This window comes from Amblyomma maculatum, unplaced genomic scaffold, assembly GCF_055883805.1.
Source record: "Amblyomma maculatum isolate TAMU_Amacu unplaced genomic scaffold, ASM5588380v1 scaffold_13, whole genome shotgun sequence".
NCBI lineage: Eukaryota > Metazoa > Arthropoda > Arachnida > Ixodida > Ixodidae > Amblyomma > Amblyomma maculatum.
The window spans coordinates 20,034,821-20,057,658 of record NW_028146738.1 but is presented as its reverse complement, the minus strand read 5'-3'; positions in this window follow the sequence as shown (position 1 = coordinate 20,057,658).

Sequence of the window (22,838 nt, the reverse complement as noted above, 5' to 3'; positions counted from 1 at the left end):
GTCACATAGCCAGTCCCGCATTGGCGGCCGAGCAGTATCGAGATGTTGCTGCCTAACACGGCGCCCCAATTAGCGGCTCTAGGCTAAAGGAATCGTTAGGTAGGCGGAGCAGGAAGGCACGCGTGTTCTATGTCGAGCCAGCGCCCCCACATCACTTCATGCCTGTTGCGAAGGGGCGTGACAGTTGGGAAACACTTAAATGATTCCCTGGACAACACTTATGCACAGGTGTCACATAAAAACACAAAAGGAATGAACAGCTAGACTGAAACAATTGGTGTTTCACGTTGCCAAAAAAGAAACAAAGTTTTATGTTATGGACATGACCTAGGAGGCAAGATGTGCGAGTCGATCCTGGTACCCTCATATGTCAGACTCGGTATCCCGAGGGCATGCCGAACACATCCGTGTATCTTGGTTAAAGAGGGGCTTTATAGGTTTCTATCTCTGGTGCTCGTTCACACAACCTGTGGCTTGCAACTGCATGCTAATGAACATGTGCCTGATAATAAAAGCTAAAATTAAGACAGTGTTTAAGCGAGCAGCAAAGTGTACTCAAGCGAACACGATCTGCAGTGGGAGCCGAGAGACATCAGCCAATAACGCTGTCGTGTTATACAGTTAAAGGCGGAGCTTAGGTGCCCCCAATAAATCAGAAACAAATAAAGAGAAAAACAAACGATTACTACCAACCAGCAACTGAAACCATTACTTAGTAAATGATGCCCCTCCTATATCTCTACAATAACCGGGCCCTCTGCCCGCTATCTCCATTTGATCCCTGCACCCATCTTTACTTTATACAGTGAAGTGTTCTCAGGTGATCGCAGTATATGCCGCGCTTAAAGAACCCTCGGACTGGCCGCATTGCTTGAATGCCTGTGTGTGCCTCCCAGAGTTTTGGTAATGTACAGTGAGGAGGTATAGCGGGCTCGTATTGTTTGATTTGTTTTGGTTTGTGGGGCTTAACGTCCCAAAGCGATTCAGGCTGTGAAAGACGGCGTAGTGGAGGACTCCGGAAATTTCGAACGCCTGGGGTCCTTTAACGAGCACTGACATCGCACAGCACACGGGCGCCTTGCTTTTCGACTCCGTCGAAAAGCGGCCCCCGAGGCTAGGATTAGATTTCGCATCGTTAAGAACAGCAGCCGACCCGTATTGTGCAGCATGGCGAAGTGAGATACGAGTATGAGTTTTTAATTTTTAATTTCTTGCTCTGTTCCCATGTATTAAAGAAAAGTGCATGCGTGGTCTAAGGGTAGCGTATATGACTTGGAATCCTTGTGTCCTGGGTTCAATTCCAGACTGAACGTAAATTTTCCTTTCAGCGCAATACAAATAAATTGTTTAATTACGCGTTCTAATGACGTTTGTGTCATGTTGACCACATGCTGTCTCAGAATAACAGGCATATTCTGAAGTATTGAAGGAATACCTCCAGTAGGTCCTTCGTTTGTGGCGAGCTGGGTGGGGACTTTTTGGGATTGGTAATGACGAAAATGACTTCTCGTTATGTCTCCTAGCTTCGTGTCTCGCACTACCATCGACTTAGGAAGTACGGGCGCATATCAGACCATGAGCGAGGGGAATGCAGCGAAAGAATGCGCAAGAGCCTTTTTGAGCAGCCCAGCGAAGAAAAGTAAGCTTCGTACCATGGAGAAGCCCCAACGATGCACGAAGTGTACCGTCTTTACGGAATGAAACCACACTGCATACCTTGTTTCTAACTTGTGTAGTGGAGCACTTATTCCATCATTCAAGCTCTTAGGCTATGCAAGGTAAGGAAACACTTGTCCTCAACTTTCAAGATATTTTTATCTTTAGGGAACTCGCAAGGCCTCAACAAAGTGAATGAGAACCCAACTATGTAGTCATGGTTACTTTTGACAAATACTTGGCCAGTTAACTCGGAAGAAGAAAATAAAGAAAAGAACCGCCGAGAACATATTATACTAAGTAAATGTTGTTGGCCATTCTCTGGTATTGGCGAGCAGCTGGCGCACTTTCTTCCTTCATGCCTCAGTGCTTATTCTTGGACATCAGATAAAGAACACTTTTTATAATGCCACGAAGCCTTGTATTCTTGCACGTTTTTCGCTCTTCGTTGCAGGAATGCAATCTTATACCTTCGTTCGTTATATGTGGTGATCGTCATGCGCGGCAGTCTACGATGCTTGATCTAGTTGCGCATGTATTGGGTGCGTTGTCGGCATTGTTTCGAATGTTCGCTGTTCTTTTTAAATTTACCATGGCCCAAACCGATTGGTATTATGACATAACACAGAGTCGTGCTAGTTTTAGGCTGTTCGTGATGAATAAGAAGCAATTACGGAGACATAGGAAGGGCGATTGTCCTGCGTCTTCTTTCCTGTGTCTCCGTCGCTTACGCCGACTTATATCCATCGTGGTATTATGACCTTGGTGGCCATCAAGAGCACTTGCAGCTTTTGGCGCTGCCTTGAGTTGTTGAGTTTGTAGGTGCGCGCGTAAGTTCACTGAATAAGTAGTTTGAAACTTGCGGGAAGCACGCTTGTCTCTGTTCTGGCCTAATGCCGACGCTACTTTAGTGACAATTTTAATTAAACTCATTTATCAATTTGATTCGAAATTTTGTTTGCCTATTATCCTACCTAGACTTCAATCCAAGTAGGTTTATAACTGAAGAATTCAGTGAGTTTTTTTAATGCGCTTGCAAAGTTATTTACAGCCCCTTACAATAAGCGGTGCCTAATACTGCGAAACAAGGGTTCTGCTAAAATATGTTCCTAAGAATTGTGAATCTTCATATTCTTCTTTTCTTGTGTTTGTTCGCTTGACCTTGAAAACGAGGCCCAGAGCTAAAGGCGAACCGAAGTAGCATTTAGTGTAATCATAATATATTTTCTCTCATATATCCTTTTTTGTTAAAAAGATAAGAGAAAATTTGCGGATACTTAAACAACGCCTAACCTGGTTCGAGACAGCACAAGACAACTGTTGGGATTGCATTGCTGGAACTGCAAATCCTTGCACGGCAACACAATCTTTGCGTGCTTCGAAAGCCAGTTTCACCGCGTCAGGAAAACTCCGAACGTCAGCTGCAGGGCGCCATGCAAGCTCCTGATGCCGGCAGACACGACTTCACAACCGCGGTATTACGATGACGTTGCCACCATGACGTCGTCACTGTTATTTGTCACGTTTAATTAACACCACGAGTTTTTGTTTTGTTACGGTCAATATTTGCTTGTCATGAGTGATGATTGCATGGTCAAACGTCGCATACTCACTAATTTCCTACATGGCCAGCAATAGCCTAAATTAACAACCCCGAGTTAGTCATGCTGAGTCAATTAATGACGCGCCTGCTAAGACAACACATCACATGTTATGATCAGTATGATGCCTCACCAACGGCATATTCACACAGCTATACCTACTGACATGACTTCCTACACTCCAATCACCTAATAAGTTAATTAATGATAAGTAAATTGTTACAATAGTTTAATTAATCGTTGTCAGTCATAATGATGTGAACTACCACGTATCACATGCCATGCATAATCATGCACCTTAATGAAATGACACAATGATTGCTACCACAAATACACAAAAACACGCAATATACTAAGTACAAACCGAATGCGACAGTGACAAGACAGCAACAACGCCGTCAAAACGCTTCAAAGGGCTCCTTGTTTTGCTGATAATTCAGTTTGTGATGATGTGATGATTCAGTTTGTGTCTGGCAAAGGGATCCTGTTTTTGGTATGAAGAATACGAAAACCGCCTGAGAGGAAGATATTCATGTGAACTCGGATCTGTACTTGCGTTGATCATGAGCATGACCGGCCCTGCCAACAGAATTCTGCAGTCCTAGCCCGACATCCTACTGTTGGCTTCAGAGAGTTATTTTGTGCTGTTATACCGTGTCAGTAGATACTCTCCTACCCCACCGGATTGGCGCAGTGGTTACGGCGCTTAACTACTGTTCCAAAGGAAGCGGGAAGCAATCCCAGGTTTGGCGGCCGCTTTTCGGTGGAGACGAAAAGCAAGGCGCGTGTGCTTTGCGATGTCAGTTGCACGTTAAAGAACCCCAGGTGGTCGAAATTTCCAGACTCATAGCCTGAGTCGCCTTGGGACGCTAAAACCCAACACGAAACTAGATACTCTCCGTCACGCGTCCCCCTGTCATATTGCGGACATCTCAGCTGCTCAGCAGTGGCGGGAAACCGAGACAGCGATGGCGCGTCGTCACCTTCTTCTACGCCATGTCTGCTGGCTGCCTTTGCTCCTCGATATCCATTTCATTTCTTCACGGGGCCTCGCGAGTATGATGCGGTGACGGCGCCGATATCACATCCATTATCAGGTAAGCGCGTAAAGGTGTGACCTAAATTTAAATGAACAGTTCGGTGAACGTCCTTATTTTGGACAGGGATCTTGCACTCTGTCAAAGTAGATCGGTGTTTTTGATTCTGTACCAAAATACAGACAAGATGCGCTGCGACAAAAAAGATGTCATTGAATGCTTACCCTTCCACTATGAATTTTTTTCTCTTTACCAAATATTTTTTTTGGGTATTATTCTTGATCTATATAGTCCCGTAACCACGCATAAAAATGTATTGTTTGCTGTGCAAGTATTTGTGGATTTAGAGAAATGGTGTCAAAATTGGTCTTTAGGGCCCAGGTGGTGTGAAATGCGAAAGGGGCCACTGTGGTTACTGGAAGTCACAACGACGAAATGAATAAAAAATCGTTTAATTTTGCAGTGTCGAGGACTCATAAAGGAATTTATTTATTTTTGTAGTCTGTAGTCCATTATCTCTACCAAATTTTCGGTTCTACGATTGCATTGCTTGTCATTCCTTTCGTAAATTATTGCTCTTCAGACTGCCTTTAAATTACTAGCGTGTGCTTCCAGGTCTTGTTCATGCAGTGAATTCAGAGCGCCAGAATCCAGTGTAGCATGACAAACCTCGAGCTTCGAAATTTACGTCGTATGCGTTCAAGCTGAAATCTGCTCTCCGAAATTATAGCGGTCAAGTACAGAATTCTAGCTCGAGTTCTTCAGCTGTTCCTCCCGCTCCGCGTTGAAGATGCTTATTCGGGAGCGCCCTGACCGCCAAGCGAAAGGTCCCAGTTTGTCAATTGCCTCATTTCAACGTTACTCTGCTCGGCCAGCGCAATGGTATACCTGATTCAACCCCAGTTGTTGGAGTAAATTCTTTATTTTCAATGGTGCAGTTCATTCTGCCAATGCTGGTTACTGCAGTTCGAACTATTCGGACGGCCATTCCTCTAACTAACAACCTGCAAGAAGTGCAAGCTTTGCTTTCGGACGAGCCTCTATACATACTCAGCTTCCTAGGTGTTCCACTGGGAAAACTTGCTCTAAATAACTGTTAATAAAATGTTGCCGTTTTGAAGTAGAATACAAACAGCTTAAGAGCAAAAAATGCATACTTTCGCAGACTTCTTGAGGAAAGAAATCTTCCTGTACTGTACATATAGGAAGCTGGTGTGAGTAACGATTCTCTTCTCTCGAACTATGTGTCGTACAAGTCATCCCGTCCTCCTGGCTTCCGTAGGGCGATGTTGTGTGTGAGGAAGGACCTTCCCTCCTACCTCATCCAGCTCAGTGATTCTGGCGTTTTGGAGTACTTGGCCTGCAAAGTGTCATTTGGTAATGTCTGCGTTACGGTTTAATGTATTTATTTGCAAGCATCTTGTCACGTCTCAATTATTGCTCTTTTGAATATCTTCAAAATAGCGGGCTCTCATTTACTGATTTGCTGAGATTTTAGCGCTCCTAATGCTGCTTGGGGTAGTAGCCACTGCGATATCCGTGGAAGGGTCGCTCAGAGCGCCGCAGAGAAACGTAACTTATATGGCTGAACGATGTTTTCTACGATTTTCTACGCCGTTTTCGTTATTCAAGCTGTATAGATCTCACTCTGTGCACTCATGATCTGGTCTCTGACGTAGGGTAGGCCAGAAACATTGAGACATGAGGAAGATATCAGTATGCCATTCTGGTAAATCATCCTAGCTTAGAATGCAAAGGTGTCCAACGCATATCAAACGTTATCAATTTGGAAGCTTTTCGCCACAACATAACTCATCAGTGAGTGGAAGATTGCTGCGTTGGATTTCAAACTTTTTAGATGTCAAGAAAATATTCAAACAGACGAGTGAAAGGAGAAGCACGGATCATAGCTTCATGCAGGGAGTGCCGTATAGGGCTTCGTGCTAAGCCCTTTTCTTTTCAACTGTGTGATGGTGGCCTTGCCACGGACGCTCCCTTCTGGCTTACATCGTTCACTATATGCCAATAATGTCTGCATTTGGGTTTCTGGTAAAAGAACAGACTTCATTTAGTCTACTTTGCAAGCAGGCCTAGTTGTCATTGGGTGCTTTTTATAGATGGAGGGATTATGCCCTCTCACGCAAAAACCGCAGCTCTGCCTTTAACTCGAAAGCATATGAAGGTTTCCGAGTCTGCCTTAACGGTCAACCGTTAACGTCTGTTAGGCAGCATCGTTTTCTGGGTGTAGTTCTAGACAGACAACTCTCTTGCGCTCCTGATAAAGTCTATCGAAGACAATGTGAACACTGTTATAAAGGTGCTTCGCAGGCTTGCAGGTACGTCTTGGGATGGCTCTTCGTCATCTCTGCTCACAGTTCACAATGCACTCATATTGTTACGTAGTGTTGACAAGGCCGTAGACACCAAAAGAAGACGCAGGCCTGAAGGTACTGAAATTAACTCTTTATAGGGCTGACTTGCGCCCGCAAAAGAACTAAGCAACTCGGCGGCAGCGATAGCAAGACTCGTGCTCGTCGATCGTCGAACTAAGGATACCCGCTGCACTCGTCAACGCTCAATATAAAGGCTGCTCAGAACAATCTAGATAACGTCGCAAACTGCTAGTAGCACAACCTGGAACTTTGTAAAAACATACGCGAGTGATCAGAATCTTCGAGACAGATCTCGGCGCATCGTTTGCGACCAAAAAAAATGATAACGCGTCGTATCGCGACAACGAGGATGAACAAATACGGGAAATCGAATTGATAAGTGCGCCAGAATAACAATGATAAGGCCGCATGCCAGCGGCTGTCGAACAGGAACAAATAAAGATTTAATCAGTTCGCGGTAATATATATATAAAAAAATTGCGTATTCCACGCCGACACATGGTCTGTTGCGAACCTCAGAAAAACGCCTGCGAAGATCGTTAGCTAGGTGTCTCTGTGTGTTTGGGAGTTCGTCAAGCAACTTCCAGCGCTCTGGAAATTGCTGAGGCAAGGCAGCGCCCGTTTGAAGTGTTACGGACATCGTAAGACTTCATGTGTTGAAGTGTATATACCGGGTGTCCCAGCTAACCTGAACCAAGGGTTACAAAATAATATATTTGAGGTAGGTCAGTGAAATCAGTTGCATACATCTACCAGCCTGCTTGCGCACTACAGGCAATTTTTTGTTTCGCAATTACTTAATTGGCTAATTATGTTAATTTTTCTAATTTAATAAATATCGACTTTAGACCAAACATGTGAATTGGAAACTTGTAGAGCACCTTCAGAAACCCCCATTCCATTAATTGCGATAAAGAAAGTCTCACGTGTATCTTTTTTTCCGGGCTCAAAAGAAAGCCCGCGAAATACAAATAATACCACGTGACTAGCGCATTTGTGCGCCGCGATTGTGGTGCTCTCAGTCGTGGTTTTAGCGAACGAAATTAGCGGCGGCCGTGTCTCGGCCCTGTTAAAGTGGCAGGCCGATATGCCTGCAATGGCTTCTTCGCCCGCGTCAGACAGCCGGCCCACGTGACGGTGCAAGTAGCGACGAGAACGGCGAGCCGACACCACGGAGATTCTAACAAGACCTGCTTCTCTCCCAACAGTGAACGTCACGACAAACGGATGAGCGATACGGTATCAGCCACTGAATCTGCGCGTACAGGCTTGGGTGAAGGGGCGAGATGACATTATGTGACTCGACTAAAATTAGCGCTGCATCTTCATTTGCCGGTTCTTTGTCGTCATCCGCTTGTCGTGATACAGGCTGCTGCGGTGCGTAGGCCTGGCCAAGATCGCGGTGGCACCGGGCGAGCTCGGGCTCGCTCCAACCATCGCCAACATTTCTGCCTGCCGCTGCAACGGGACAATCGGGTCACGGCCGCAGCTGATTTCGTTCGCTCAAACCACGACTGAGAGCACCACAATCGCGGCGCTCAAATGCGCTAGTCACGTGGTATTATTTGTATTTCGCGGGCTTTCTTTTGAGCCCGGAAAAAAAGATACACGTGAGACTTTCTTTATCGCAATTAATGGAATGGGGGTTTCTGAAGGTGCTCTACAAGTTTCCAATTCACATGTTTGGTCTAAAGTCGATATTTATTAAATTAGAAAAATTAACATAATTAGCCAATTAAGTAATTGCGAAACAAAAAATTGCCTGTAGTGCGCAAGCAGGCTGGTAGATGTATGCAACTGATTTCACTGACCTACCTCAAATATATTATTTTGTAACCCTTGGTTCAGGTTAGCTGGGACACCCGGTATATCTTCCGTCTGATAACTCAACACGAAAGGCACCCCGTATCGTCTGCGCTAAATGAACACTATAAAAATCATACATATCAATTTTCTCAACAACACCGCCAGATTCTTTCAAATTATGAATTTCGGAAGGCAGACACAGAATATCCCCCTCAGATGTTAGTTACCACTCCAGTGCAGTTGTCTGCCGAAGGGTAATTAGGAAGCGTGACGTGATGATGTTTGCTGCTCAGCAGTTAGCAGTTACATTCGTGTGTATACTGATGATTCCAGTCTACAAAATTCATCAGTGTCTGCATTTGTGATTCCGCAGCTGAATTAGCGAAAGTCATGCAAACTCACACGACTGAATCAGTGACTGCTGAGGTTTGCGCTATTTATTTTGCTTTCTAGCTTATCTCATCGGTGCATGACCCGTGTATGTCGGTAATCTTAAGCGACTATCAGTCTGCACTGAAATATCTTGGCAACGGTAATCCAATACCATGGCAGGCTAGACTGGCATACCCGAATATCCCCTTCCCCCCTCCCCTAGAATACGAAGTTAAGGAATTATGCAAGGTTACCAAAAATAAGCATATTATAGTTTTCTAATGGATGCCAGGACATTGCCTTATTTCATGTAACACAGAGGCGGATGCAGCGGCTAGGCAAGCGCACTGCAATGCCCTCACTTCTGACCTTCCGTTATCAAGAAGCGCATATAGCGCTGCTTCTTAAAGTCCACGCGTAAGGAATGAACGAAACGATATGGTTAAAGCCAAAATATAAAATTTCAGACGTACATTTTATCGATCCTTTGCTTTGGCTCGATAGTACTATTTCTATCAACAGAAGTTTAGAAGAAACGCTCCTTCACCTCTCGCGTTTAGGAACGGCTTACACGAAGTACTTTCGCATAGCAATGGCCGCACAGACAGCTCACAGTGTGTGTGTGCGCGTGCGTTTGTGTGTTGAACCCTTCTCATTTTTTATTTGCTCTCCTGGGTTTTCGTCCCCAAGATTATTATCACTTTTTGTTCTACTGTTAGTCAATGCCTCAACAGCTTTGTTATTTAGTTTGTCGTATATACTGCAAATAAGCTCATTTTTTTGTTATGTCCTTGTGTAGTAATATCTGTTATGCATATTATAGTACGTATTATTCTGTACAGAGTTACACATTTACTCCACCTACACACATTTAAAGAGCTTATATAGCTCCTCAGTGTTATTTTTTCCGACGCTTTACTTTGTTTTATAGATTGCGTACTGTTTGTGTTTCCGTAATGTTATTATTGCTATGTTTTTATGTTGTATGTTATGTTGTCCGGTAAACAGTCAGATCGGGTGGTTCTTATAAATTGGTGAAATGGAGTAGCTGAAGGCGCGATGCCACTCCTTTAATTTTCATGTAAATAAATAGAAATTGCCATGGATTTGCTCAGCTAGGCCACGATATACGTAGCGAAAGCAAGTGTGCCTGGTGCTGGGCTGCCTACTTCTCTTCAATTCAGTCTAATCCAATCCACCCAGTGTAATCCAATACAGTCTAATCGAATTCAATTCAAAACCAGTTCAGTCTAATCAAATGCAGTCCATTTAAGTACGGTTCATTTCAGTCCAATCTAATCTAGTCCAACTCAATCCTGTCCAATGCTGAGCACACGCTCGCCCGAAACGTGCCGCTGGCCAGCCTATCATCACCACTACTATCATCCTCAAGCTAGAGAAGGAGAAATAAGGAACGCTACTCACGATCCTGGGTGCTTCAAGTACTTCCACGCACTAAAGAAAAAAAAAATCCGGGCATGGCACAGTTGGTTAAAGTGCTCGGCTGGGGATCCCAGGGATGGAGGTTCGATTCTCGGTGGAGGCAATTTTTTCTGATGAGAAGCCCGGCCCAGCATAACATTACCAGTGGCTTAGTTTGGCTATGCCATCTTAACCTTGATTGTAAGCCCCGGTTAGTCTAGTTGTCTAGCTATGTTGTTGCATTAAAGACGAGACATATTCTTCTTCTGGTTGCTTCTTATTGCCAGATGGCGCAGCGTCTGCCAGCTTCGGCGGTTGCTAGGCAACGGCGCTGTTCCTTCTCGGAGCATTGCCACAGCGAAGTTCGAAGTTCGTGGCCAATGTAGCTTTCGCTACAAAAAAAAAAAAAAAAAAAAAAAAAAAACCTGGATTAACTGGCGCGAGGACGACACGAAGACAGCTCTGCGAAAGTTTCGAGCAACGCCAGTGCAGCCAGGCATTCTGTTGCCGTTATAGCTACAACAGCGCGTCCGCCACAGAAAAGTAAAGAAAATGACAGAACGTGAAAGCTCCGAGGAGCCCTGAGTTTTACTACATTGTCAGAGGCGTGCTCATTCAGAAGAGCGAGAATTGTTTGCATAGTCAAAGTTGGAGGCTGGCCTGCGTTAAGGATTCAACAGACGACGTATGCACCTTTGAATAGTGCGCCTTAATTTCCCCGAAAGCCTACTTATACAAAAAAGTATCAATGTATGCGCGAAATGAAGGCGGTGTTAAAGGCGCTTTTCTTCTACCCTTGAAGCGGAGTTTAAGTATCCCCCTAACGTTTTGGCTCTGCGGCGTATCAGTTACTGTAAACAACGAAACTGTGCCTCATACAAGATAAGCGAAATGCGTGCATATAGGCTTAATCATTTTATAACCCTCATGTAGAAATAGAGATCAGAACGAGTGTTTGATAAGGTTGCAGGCTATACGTTCATATATGGAATCATGCTTCAAAAAATAAAGCTTTCCGGCCACGATGACGAACCGCTTGTGCTTGACCTCGATGCTGTAGTCGCCTAGAGGAACGGCTGCAAGCTGCAACCGAAACTGACGAGCGGGATCTCCTTTTCTTTCTCGGCAGCCGCCACTCAGGTGCTTCAGATGTTAGATAAGAGTTGTCGCGGCCGGCAACACTCTTTTCCATGCTTTTGATTTTTTAATTAACCTCTACAACCACCACCACGGCGACTTGGCAAATACTTCCGTGAGTGCCATTTCGCAAGGTTTGGGGCCAACTTGTGATCGCGCGCCCCGCACAACGACGACGAAGCTAGCAAGAGGTGTGAAGCACGGGCTTCACGCACCACGTCCTCCCGTGATCGCAGTGAGCCGATGCCATGCCTATGCACGGGAGGCCGGCGAACGCTAAACACCGTAGGAACTATTCTGAAACAGCTGTCACTAAGGCACATACGAGTGTGTAACGATTTCGAAGCAGAACACGGCTACAGTGTGGACCAAACTGTTTCGTAGCACGTCGTGTGGAGGTAATAAAAGACATCTGCTCCATATCAATACCTACAGCGTTATGCGTCCGTTTATTTTTTAAATTGAGGCGATATCACTTCCTGGTATGGGAATTAGTCATCCAGCTTGACTATGCGAGATGCGATGGCAAAATTTAGGACTCCAGTCTGACCTCCTGGACTTCAGCCCCGCTATCAAGCGAGCTGTCGTCTGCCGGGCTGGATTTTGCAGTGAGGAGGGATATTCGCCGGTGCAGGAGCTTCCGTGGGCAGCGTACGCTCGGTAGACGTCGAGACGCAGAAATGGTTGCCGTCGTCCATACCGCCACCGGGGCGGACAGCTGCGTCGGGTGCCGTGATGGCCACCCTGACCTCGGCGAAGCGCAAGAGCACGGCCGGGTCGCTACGCAGGCTTCTTATTGGAGGGCCGCTTGGCCCCTGTGCCGCCGCGATAGTAGACGGCAGCGTCGACGGAGAGACCAAGTCACCGGCTCGTCCATCGGCGAACCATCGACGCAGCGGTCTTGCGTTCACAAGCTATGGCGACGACTTGAAACGTAAGGCTAGCTTCGGAGGACGCTGAAACAAAAAAAAAAAAAAGCACGTGGCAGCGCGTGCAGAGCGGTTCAAGAGGGAACATAGCAGCGCTGCCTTAAGAGCTGAGAAAGAAGTAAGACATGGCTCATCTAATATTCGCGAATTACGATTTTGAACGTTCGCAGTTAAATACCGTAAGGCCAGTCTAAAAACAAAGCCCGCTACTACTTTGTTGGCAGTTGCGTCAGCGTGCAGTGTTGTAAGTGCAAAAAATTTTGACTAAGAAAGAGTGTAGGCTGGAAGAGAATGAAGATGAAGGAAACGAAGTAAGGACTGTGAACAAAAAGGAGGTAAACAATCTTCTAGAGCACTATAACAGAACAGAAGGTACACAAGACTCGCACTCGTACACAGGTTATTGTTTCTGAGCGGCTTATTGCAGTGATATTGTGACCCATTTACCAAACCCCAGCAGAAATAGTATCACTGTATATTGTCTGGCGCGCTTTTTTGTTCGGAGCTGAGCATAATACGGCGTTTCATCATCTTTGTGTTTTTTTATTTTTTTGTGATGATTAATTTCAAAGTAGGATTTGCAGCGAACTTTTCTTATCTATACCAAGTAGGATATCGCACTCGAAAAAGAAAACAACAACCTAAATTTAATGTTTACAGAAACCGAATAAATGAAACTGTTGCGTTTCGCGCTCTCTTTAAAGATTATGTTTGGCAAGGATGAACTGCAGAAAAGCGTGCAAATAAATACACGTCCGCATTATAGTAACATTTTGTACAGGTATTTTCGAGAACGGCAGTAGCCTTGCTTGTTGAGCAAGGTTGGAGGTGTATAGAAGTCCCGTGCTTAGTCCCTCAAGGAAAAAATTCTTCCCTTTCTGAGCAGCGTATGCCCGTGACTGAAGAAGCGTCTATGATTTTTGTTATCCTTACTTAGCTGAAGAACCTTCAGTTCACTCCTGCTTTCCATTCATTTGTTCCCGTCATGCGCTTTATATTTCTACGCGCTAACTCGGACTGGCGTGACATGAGCAATGCTCCCACATCCCCCAGCAACATGTGCCTCTGTGAGCTGAAAGCAGCTCTGTGGGAGCCGCGAAATAATAGAGCATTCTCTCGCACGCTGGTCTTGACGCGATAGTTACCGGATCGATCTGGGTAACCACGGTTTCTTGATAACGCATTGAGATATGTGGTCACACTTTAAGGTACTCTGGCTGGTCCAAACTTGCTGCTTTGCGTTTAGGGTGTAGTAATTGCGCTTCGCCATCCAATTAGTGCGAAAAATAAATAATTTAAGCTTTCACCTTCTTGGAAACTCGGCGAGAAAGTTATCATAATATCGGAAAGCACACAGTCGTCTTCGCAGGGAGAAACATTGTATGAAAAACATAACTCCAGTTCTAAGAACGGATGGTTAATCTCAGCCGCAGCACGCTGCTGACATTCCAGCCGGTGGCAGGTAGAGTGTGTCGTGAAACATTCGTAACTGGGGACAGTGACGGATAGGGTTAAAGGCCCCGTTTTCGAGAAAATATGTGGTCGGCGTTGGAGTTGGGAGCGAAATATCGCGGGCATTACTCTGGAAGGTATTATACCGCTGCTACACGAGCAAGGTTAACTACGGTTAAGCTAACCGCGGTTTCGCGAAACTTTGGGTAGCCCATGTTACACAGCGGAACAAACTGTGGTTGCACCACGTACCGCGGTTACCAAAATTCGAGCTGGAAGGTGCCCCCAACTCGGGCTTCGTCTGTGAGTTGCGAGGGTGAGATCGTAATGCAGCCTTCCAGGACTCTTCGATCATTAGTTACATAGCCTGCATGCTCCTATGCCACGCAGGCAGGTCTGTACGGCATGGTTAAAACGTTGATTTATGTCTACGTTGGATGAATTTCTCCATAACGTCGTATCGCATGACTGTGTGCCAGTAACATGTGTGTGACCGGTGTTGGAAAACCGCCGTGTAAGAATCGTTTAGGTGAACCATTGTGCTTTAATCTGTGTCGCGTATTTCTTTTTCTTAATGATATAATAATTTCCGCGTCGTACTATTTTGTTTGTTTCTTATATTAATTACCTTTGTATTTTTTGCCTGTTTCCTTACATTTTATGTATATATTGCCCTGTATAGATTTTATGTCCCCCTTACACAATGCCTAATGTGCCTGTAAGGTATTTTCAAATAAAAATAAAATAAAAAAGACATGCGGCCGGCGCAGCATCCAAATTGTGTTCACCGCCGCCGCTCCTTCCGTTTCGCGGCGACAGGTGATGCAAATAGGCGGAGGCTCACGGATTCGCGCTGCGTAGGTTATCGATGCTAAGCACTGATCGTTTGTTGCGCTCGATATCGGGGTATAAATAAAAGTAAACACGTGCATTAATACACCGGTATTCTGCATTAACAAGACTGATTATATGAGTAAATGTGCAGCTGATTTCTCGCCTGAGTTTTTTTATAGCTCCGATAGCTAGCATACGTTGAAGCCAGTATATCTTTCATGTCTTCTGTTGTGTCCTCTAATGTTCGCAAATGAAGGCAAAAAAAAAAAAAAGTCCTCAAAGCATCTTGAACCATTGCACCTCGAGCTTACACATGCACTTGGTTACAAACTTCGCTCGACACGCGACACCTGGCCAGTCTTCTGCTTAGTGTTAAGGCGTTGGCGGCTATACTTTGCGCCATTACAGCAAGCCGTGTGCAGTAGAGCTTGATGAAGGGCAGGTCACACGATTAAATCCAGCGCAGCTCCTAGAGAAGTAAAATTTGAGCTAGTTACTCAGGAATGAACATAATTTTTTCTAACCTACACTGTTACTTTAGAGAACAATAGGCGCCCTTATATTGGAACGAAAATGACCAACCTGATGGTAGTGTGTACAGTGGTCTTACACTTGTATAGAATGTTAAGAACGGTATGCTGAAAGGAGGGCTTTATTCTGTCACAAAACTATACATTATATGGCACAAACTGTTTAAAACAGAATTCACGAGAAATATAACAACAATAAGTGCAGTCTGTGAGCTTATTGGCGAAAAGCAAAGCGCCCGTGTGCTGTGCGACGTCAGTGCACATTAAAGAACCCCAAGTGGTCAAAAAATCCGGAGTCCTCCACTACGGCGTCTCTCATATCCTGAGTTGCTTTGGGATGTTAAACCTCCACAAACCAAACCAAACCAACACACACACACACACACACACACACACACACAGACACACACACACACACACACACACACACACACACACACACACACACACACACACACACACACACACACACACACACACACACACACACACACACACACACACACACACACACACACACACACACACACACACACACACACACACACACACACACACACACACACACACACACACACACACACACACACACACACACACACACACACACACACACACACACACACACACACACACACACACACACACACACACACACACACGCACGCACGCACACACACACACACACGCACGCACGCATACGAGTTTCAGCAAGTACGCTTCAGCACCTATACGACGTGCATTCACCCCGCGTGCGGCGTGCAAAATTCCGAACTCACGCAGGGCAGGCAGCGCGGGCCCCTGGGCCCTGGGCTCCCATATTACAGGGCCATCTGTACTCTTGCGGCTAAAACCACCGCTGACACAGGGTCATCTGCGAACATAAGCTGTTCGCGCGCTGTCTCTAAGGAGAGCGGCGAGTGTCAGGGTGTCAGCACCAAACTTATTCCGACACCGTGGCAGTGTGACGACCGGCGCCGGAGAGCGTTCCGCTTTTGCGATGACCACAAGCGACTTCGGCGAGAGGGCGCGACGTGCAACTGAGGTGCCACTTTCGCCGCTCGTAGCGCAGCGGCTGAGGAACGGTTCTCTTTGGAGCTATTTTCACACGCTACGCCATTGGCGCAATGGTTAATAAAGAGTCTGCTTATTCTAGGTGTTTAAACTGATCACTGCAGTTCCTTTACGTCGCTCTGGAGACGCCGTGGACGCTTGAGTATTCCTTCGGAGCAGAGCGTTAACCTGCCCGTTAACCTGCATATTTGTAAAATGTCGCTAACAGCTCGAGACGAGGCACAAGCAAACAAAAACGTACAGTGCGCGCGGTATCCGCCCCGCCGCACAGCCCGCACACGCGGGTGCCCGGACGGCTGACACACCAGTTGCTGGTGGTGCCCTCTGTGATGCGGCACCTCCGTCATCGCAAAAGCCCCCCCCCCCCCCCCCCCATATGCATTTCGCGGCGCGGTCGACATACTGCCCAATACTCTAGAGCACTATACCCTGAATATAACAGAGGCACAAATAGGAAGTCACTGTACATGCCACAAAACGAGGAAGTACTGAAAAGTTAATTGGCGTGAACGAAGATTTCCAAGAGGAACCGGAAAAAGGGGCAGTTGACGATGCTGCGCCATACCTTTAAAAGCGGAGCTTAGGTTAGCACCCCCTCCCTCCATTATTTACATAACTACCCCACAGCTACGGACAGCTCCCCTTGCTATTTGTAATCAAAACTTAGAAACTCCAAAAACATTACTGAATATATATATATATATATATATATATATATATATATATATATATATATATATATATATATATATATATATATATATATATATATATATTGTGAGCCCTCCACGAATCTTCTTTTATTTATACGTACCATGATTCATCGTCCCGCGGCGCCGGCTCCGGCACGCGCTTGGGTTTTGTCCATCGGAATAAACGCCAGACACAGCATCCCTTGCCTTGCCGTCTCGACCTTGCCGTCTCGACCTGGCCTTCTTCCACAAGTGGTGGAGGTGAGACTTGATCCCCTTGCCGTTTAGTGCCCTGCCTCTCGCTGGAGCTACGTTCCGGTCGCTGTTTACCGCCTGCGAACGCATCGACCAGCTGCAGTCCTCCTGGTTACAGCCCGGCATTGCTACTGGCCCGACCTCTGCTGACCTGGATCTGCGGGCACTGATTCGAGCCATCATCCGGGAGGAGCTACAAGCCCTCAAGCCTGTCTGTCGACACGGGTGCGATCATTCTTCCGTACCTTGTAATGACGCCGGTCTCCGCAACATGATTAACGATGAGCTGGCAACCATCACCCGACCTATGGCGTCCGACCCTCCTGCACCCCGCCCAGCATCGACTTACGCGCACGTCGCAGCATCACCCCCTCCTTTTGTTCCGCCGCCCCAACTGGCATCGCCCTATAACCACATCAACGCCGTGACGACGGCTCAGCCTACGCCACCCTATTACGCACCTTGGCGCCCCTCTCTCCCAGTGTGCTACTACTGTGGAATACGAGGACATATATCCCGCTTCTGTCGTCGACGCATTCAGAACGAGCGGCGTGGTTACGACGCCTTCGAAAGTGACGTACCCTCATATTATCACCGACGACCTATTCCCAGCCCACCTCGTCGATCCTCACCACCGCCGGTATCCTCGTCTGAACCAAGTGCTGCCTATGTATCCCGACGCCGGTCCCTTTCCCCATACCGCCGCTCTGTTTCTCCACTTCGACCAGCAATAGCTGTTCCTTCGGTCATTCGGAAAACTAAGCGATGCAGTTTCCGGAGGTGAAACTGCACTCTGCGAACTTACCAAAAGTCCTCCTCATCGCCCGTACAATATGATTTCCGTTTTAGCTGAAGGATTACCGGTCGAAGCTTTGATTGACACAGGGGCTGCAATTTGTGTTATTCGCGCTGATTTGTGCCACCGTTTGCGGAAAGTAACGACACCATATGATGGACCTGAACTTCGTGGAGCAAATGACGTCCCTCTACATCCTTCAGTGAAATGTACAGTTCGAATTGTTATAGACGGCGTCCGCCACCATGTGCAGTTTGTTGTGCTTTCACCGTGTGCGCATCAGATGATTTTTGGATGGGATTTTTTGTCGACCGCTTCAGCATTAATTTCTTGTGGCGACCGTGTCATTCATATGACAGACAGTGATTTTTCATCTGACATTTCTGAAGGACGTCATTCCCTTATTGCCGCAGTTGATACTGTATTGCCTCCACAGTGCGAAAAGCTTGTTACCGTTGTACACATCACTGACGGGGATGTACTCATCGCACCATCTCATCGTCATCTTGCACGTGGAATCGCCTTCCCATCAAGTCTTGTACGATTCCGCAGCGGCTCAGCGATAGTACCTGCCACAAACACATCCCGTGAATCCCTCGTGCTGACTATAGGAACTTCCCTGCCATGCATAGTGGATGCTCACCCTATGTCCATGATAGTGCTCACCGCCCCGCTACCTCAGCAACGTGATTCATCGCACGTCTCTCTTCTCATGCTGTCGAAGACAATCAGTCCGGACCTCATGCCGCACCAACGCAAAGAATTGCTGGAATTGCTTCAAGCCCATCAAGCCATTTTTGATGCCACTTCACCACCACTGGGACGGACTAGTGTTGCACACCAGCGCATCATTACTGAAGGTAACTCGATCGTACGCCGACGACCTTATCGGGTTTCTCTCTCGGAACGAAAAGTAATCGAAGAAAATGTGAATGACATGTTCTGTCGCGATATTATTCGTCCATCAACAAGCCCATGGTCCTCCCCAGTAGTATTAGTTTGTGGGGCCCCACAGCCCCTTTTAGCGTTTCGAACCGCGCGCGCTTTTTTCTGTTTGTGTTGGTGTCCGCCCGGGCAGCGCGAGTACGCATGAGCGAGCTGCCCGGAGCGGGGGCGGCATGTTATCGGCGCGAGACAGAGGGTAGATAAGCGCGTTGGAAGCAGGGCTCGGGGCTTTTTCGTCGGGCGGCCGGCTAGAGAAGGGCGGCGTGGCAGCGTCCCAAGCCGGCGGGATGTACACGGACGACGGAGCGGAGTCCTGCGAGGCGAAGACTGAAGCGGCGCCTTCAAGGAAGCCTTAGGAGTGTTGGCGTGAGTGCTGCCACGCGAGTAGCAATGTTTTTGTACCGTGATCAACGCTTTGGCCCTATTACTCGCCCTATCCGCGCCGCAGTGTGTTTTGTGTTGTCGCGGTGAAGCCCTGACCCATGTTCCGTTTTATTCTGCATAGTCCATTGTCGCGAACTTCGACGGCATGTTTCCAGCGCAGTTTTGACCAATGCTGTTTCTTTTCTATTTTATACTTTTCTGTTGATCCGGAATAAACCGGTGTTTTTAAGAAAGACTTGGTTTTCACTCGTCGGGCGAGACCATCGCTCGCGAACCCGTATTCTAGAAGGCGGAGCCTTCATTTGGCGCCCAACGTGGGGCCCGAACCCACGACCCTGAGATTAAGGTCTCATGCTCTACCGACTGAGCTAGCCGGGCGGATCGGTACGATTTTGTGTTGATTATCGCGCACTCAACAAAATTACCCGTAAAGATGTCTACCCGATGCCGCGAATGGATGACGCCCTTGACTCTCTCCAAGGCGCCGAATATTTCTCGACCTTGGATCTCCGCTCAGGTTATTGGCAAATACCTATGCATGAGGGCGACAAAGAAAAAACCGCTTTCGCAACTCCCGATGGACTTTACGAGTTTAATGTTATGCCCTTCGGCCTGTGTAACGCACCAGCGACATTTGAAAGAATGATTGATACAGTACTTTGTGGCCTAAAATGGAGAACCTTTTTATTTGACTTGGACGACATTGTCATCTTTTCGGCAACTTTTAACGACTATCTCACGCGCCTGAATGAAGTCCTGACGTGTCTTTCTTCAGCGGGCCTTCAGCTCAACACCAAGAGCTGTCACTTTGCACAGAAGGAAATTAAAATATTGGGACATCTGGTTAGCCATGACGGAATTCGTCCAGACCCTGATAAAATCAACGCGGTCTTAAAATTTCCTCGCCCGCAACGAACTGCAGACTTGCGCAGTTTCCTCGGAATGGCGTCATATTTCCGGCGTTTCATAGGGCATTTCGCAACTATTGCGGCGGCACTTCATGAACTACTTAAAGCGCGCAGCTCTTTCGTGTGGACTGAACAGTGCAACACTGCTTTTACCGACCTAAAGCACGCCCTCACATCAGATCCCGTTCTTGGCCACTTCAGCGACAGCGCTCCTACCATCCTGCACACTGATGCCAGTGGTGACGGTCTTGGCGCTGTCCTGCAGCGCGATGCAACTTCGCGTGAGAAAGTCATTGCCTTCGCCAGTCGCACCTTGACTCCAGCTGAGAAAAACTACACCATTACTGAGCAGGAATGTCTTGCCGTCGACTGGGTTGTTCAAAAGTTTCGCCCCTACCTCTATGGTCGGCACTTCACAGTTGTGACCGATCACCATGCTCTTTGCTGGTTGTCTTCACTAAAAAATTTGACAGGCCGACTTGGCCGCTGGATTCTACGCCTGCAAGAATACAATTTCGACGTCGTTTATAAATCGGGTCGCCAACACCAAGACGCCGACGCTCTTTCTTGCTGCCCACTAACGGAATCAGCCTGCTGTTTTTTGTTTTTCTTCGCAACGCATTTCTACCTCTGACCACAGCCGCCATCTCTTCCCCCGACGCATATAACAACAGTTTCTTTTGACGATTCTGAGCACAAACACGCACTCCGCTGGCAGCAATCAGCTGATGCCTACTCCGGCCCATCATCGACCGCCTTATCAGCGCTTCGAACCCGCCCAATGCTAGGTTTCGCCGACAGCTTCGCAATTTAAAGCTCAAGGATGGCATACTACGCCGCTACGTGTATTGCCCTGATGGAACTCGTTGGCTCCCAGTCGTGCCGCGTGCGCTTCGCCCACGTATACTGGCGGCTTTCCACGATGACGCTACTGCCGGTCACCTTGGTTTTGACAAAACATATGACCTCGTGAAAAGATGATTCTTTGGGCCTGGCCTATCTTCTACCGTAGCTAAATACGTCGCTTTCCGCCATCTGTGACAACGCCGCAAGCGGCCGACCTCTTCGCCCGCTGGCCTCCTACAGCCTCTTCCATGTCCCGCCACGCCATTCGACGTAGTCGGCATCGACTTATATGGTCCCCTACCTCTCTCTTATGGGGGTAACCATTGGATTATAACAGCTGTCGACCACCTTACACGCTATGCTGAGACGGCCCCTGTACCGACTGGTTCCGCTGAAGAAGTAGCTAATTTCTTTTTACGGTCAATTGTATTGCGTCATGGCGCTCCTCGGGTGCTTCTAAGCGACCGCGGGACGGCCTTCTTATCGACAGTCGTATCCGAAGTTCTTCGTGCGTCATCCACCCTCCATAAGACAACCTCAAGCTACCATCCCCAGACTAACGGACTGACTGAGCGATTTCATCGCACCCTATCGGATATGATATCTATGTACATCACACCGGATCATCGAAATTGGGATACCGTTCTACCATTCGTCAAATTCGCCTATAATACTGCAGTACAGCGGACTACCGGTTACTCCCCATTTTTCCTCGTTTTCGGCCGTCATATCCCACTACAATCCTCGACACTTCCTTCTTCTCTACGCCCGATTACTCCTCATCATTACCAGCCCAGTTCTTATCCCGCGTGGCCCGATCCCGTCATCTTGCCCGCCTCAACACAAAAGCGTGCCAGCAAGACCGCAAGAGTCGCTACGATTCGAAGCATCGCGTGGTCTCTTTTCGTCCTGGTGACGAAGTACTGGTCTATACGCCACTGCGCACCCCTGGCCTTAGTGATAAATTTCAGCGCCGCTATGTTATTCCCTACAAGGTCATCAACCAAACGTCCCCAGTAAACTACCAAGTCACACTTGTTGATCCTCCAGCCGACCGACGCCACCGTGGAACTGAAATTGTTCATGTATCTCGCTTGAAGCCGTTTGTGCGCCGCGGTGCATCGGTTGATTAGGAGCGGCCAGGCTGGCCGCTTCCGACCCCCCGGGCAGATTGTGTGAGCCCTCCACGGATCTTCTTTTATTTGTACATACCATCATCATCGTCCCGCGGCGCCGGCTCCAGCACGCGCTTGAGTTTAGTGCATCGGAATAAACGCCAGACGCGGCATCCCTTGCCTTGCCGCCTCGACCTTGCCGTCTCGACCTGGCCTTCTTCCACAATATATATATATATATATATATATATATATATATATATATATATATATATATATATATATATATTGTGGAAGAAGGCCAGGTCGAGACGGCAAGGTCGAGGCGGCAAGGCAAGGGATGCCGCGTCTGGATATATACTGTAACGGTGTAATAAGAAGGGGTGTTTATTTACAGGGCTCATGTAGCGTGACAAGATGAAGCCTACTAGCGCCCAGAAACCAACGCGTCGTCCTCGCCTCTGCCATACCATCATAATCCTTCATCGTCGTCAGTAGCGTGACCTTTCCCCCCTACTCAGACGAAGCCCTCTGGGCGTGTTCGTGAGTCTTGCGAGGCTGACACGGCTTCAAGCGGGCAACATGACATGGTTCGGTTTTGGCAGACTGGCGACCCGATGCTGCCAGGCGGGCTAATGCATACCTTAAATCACT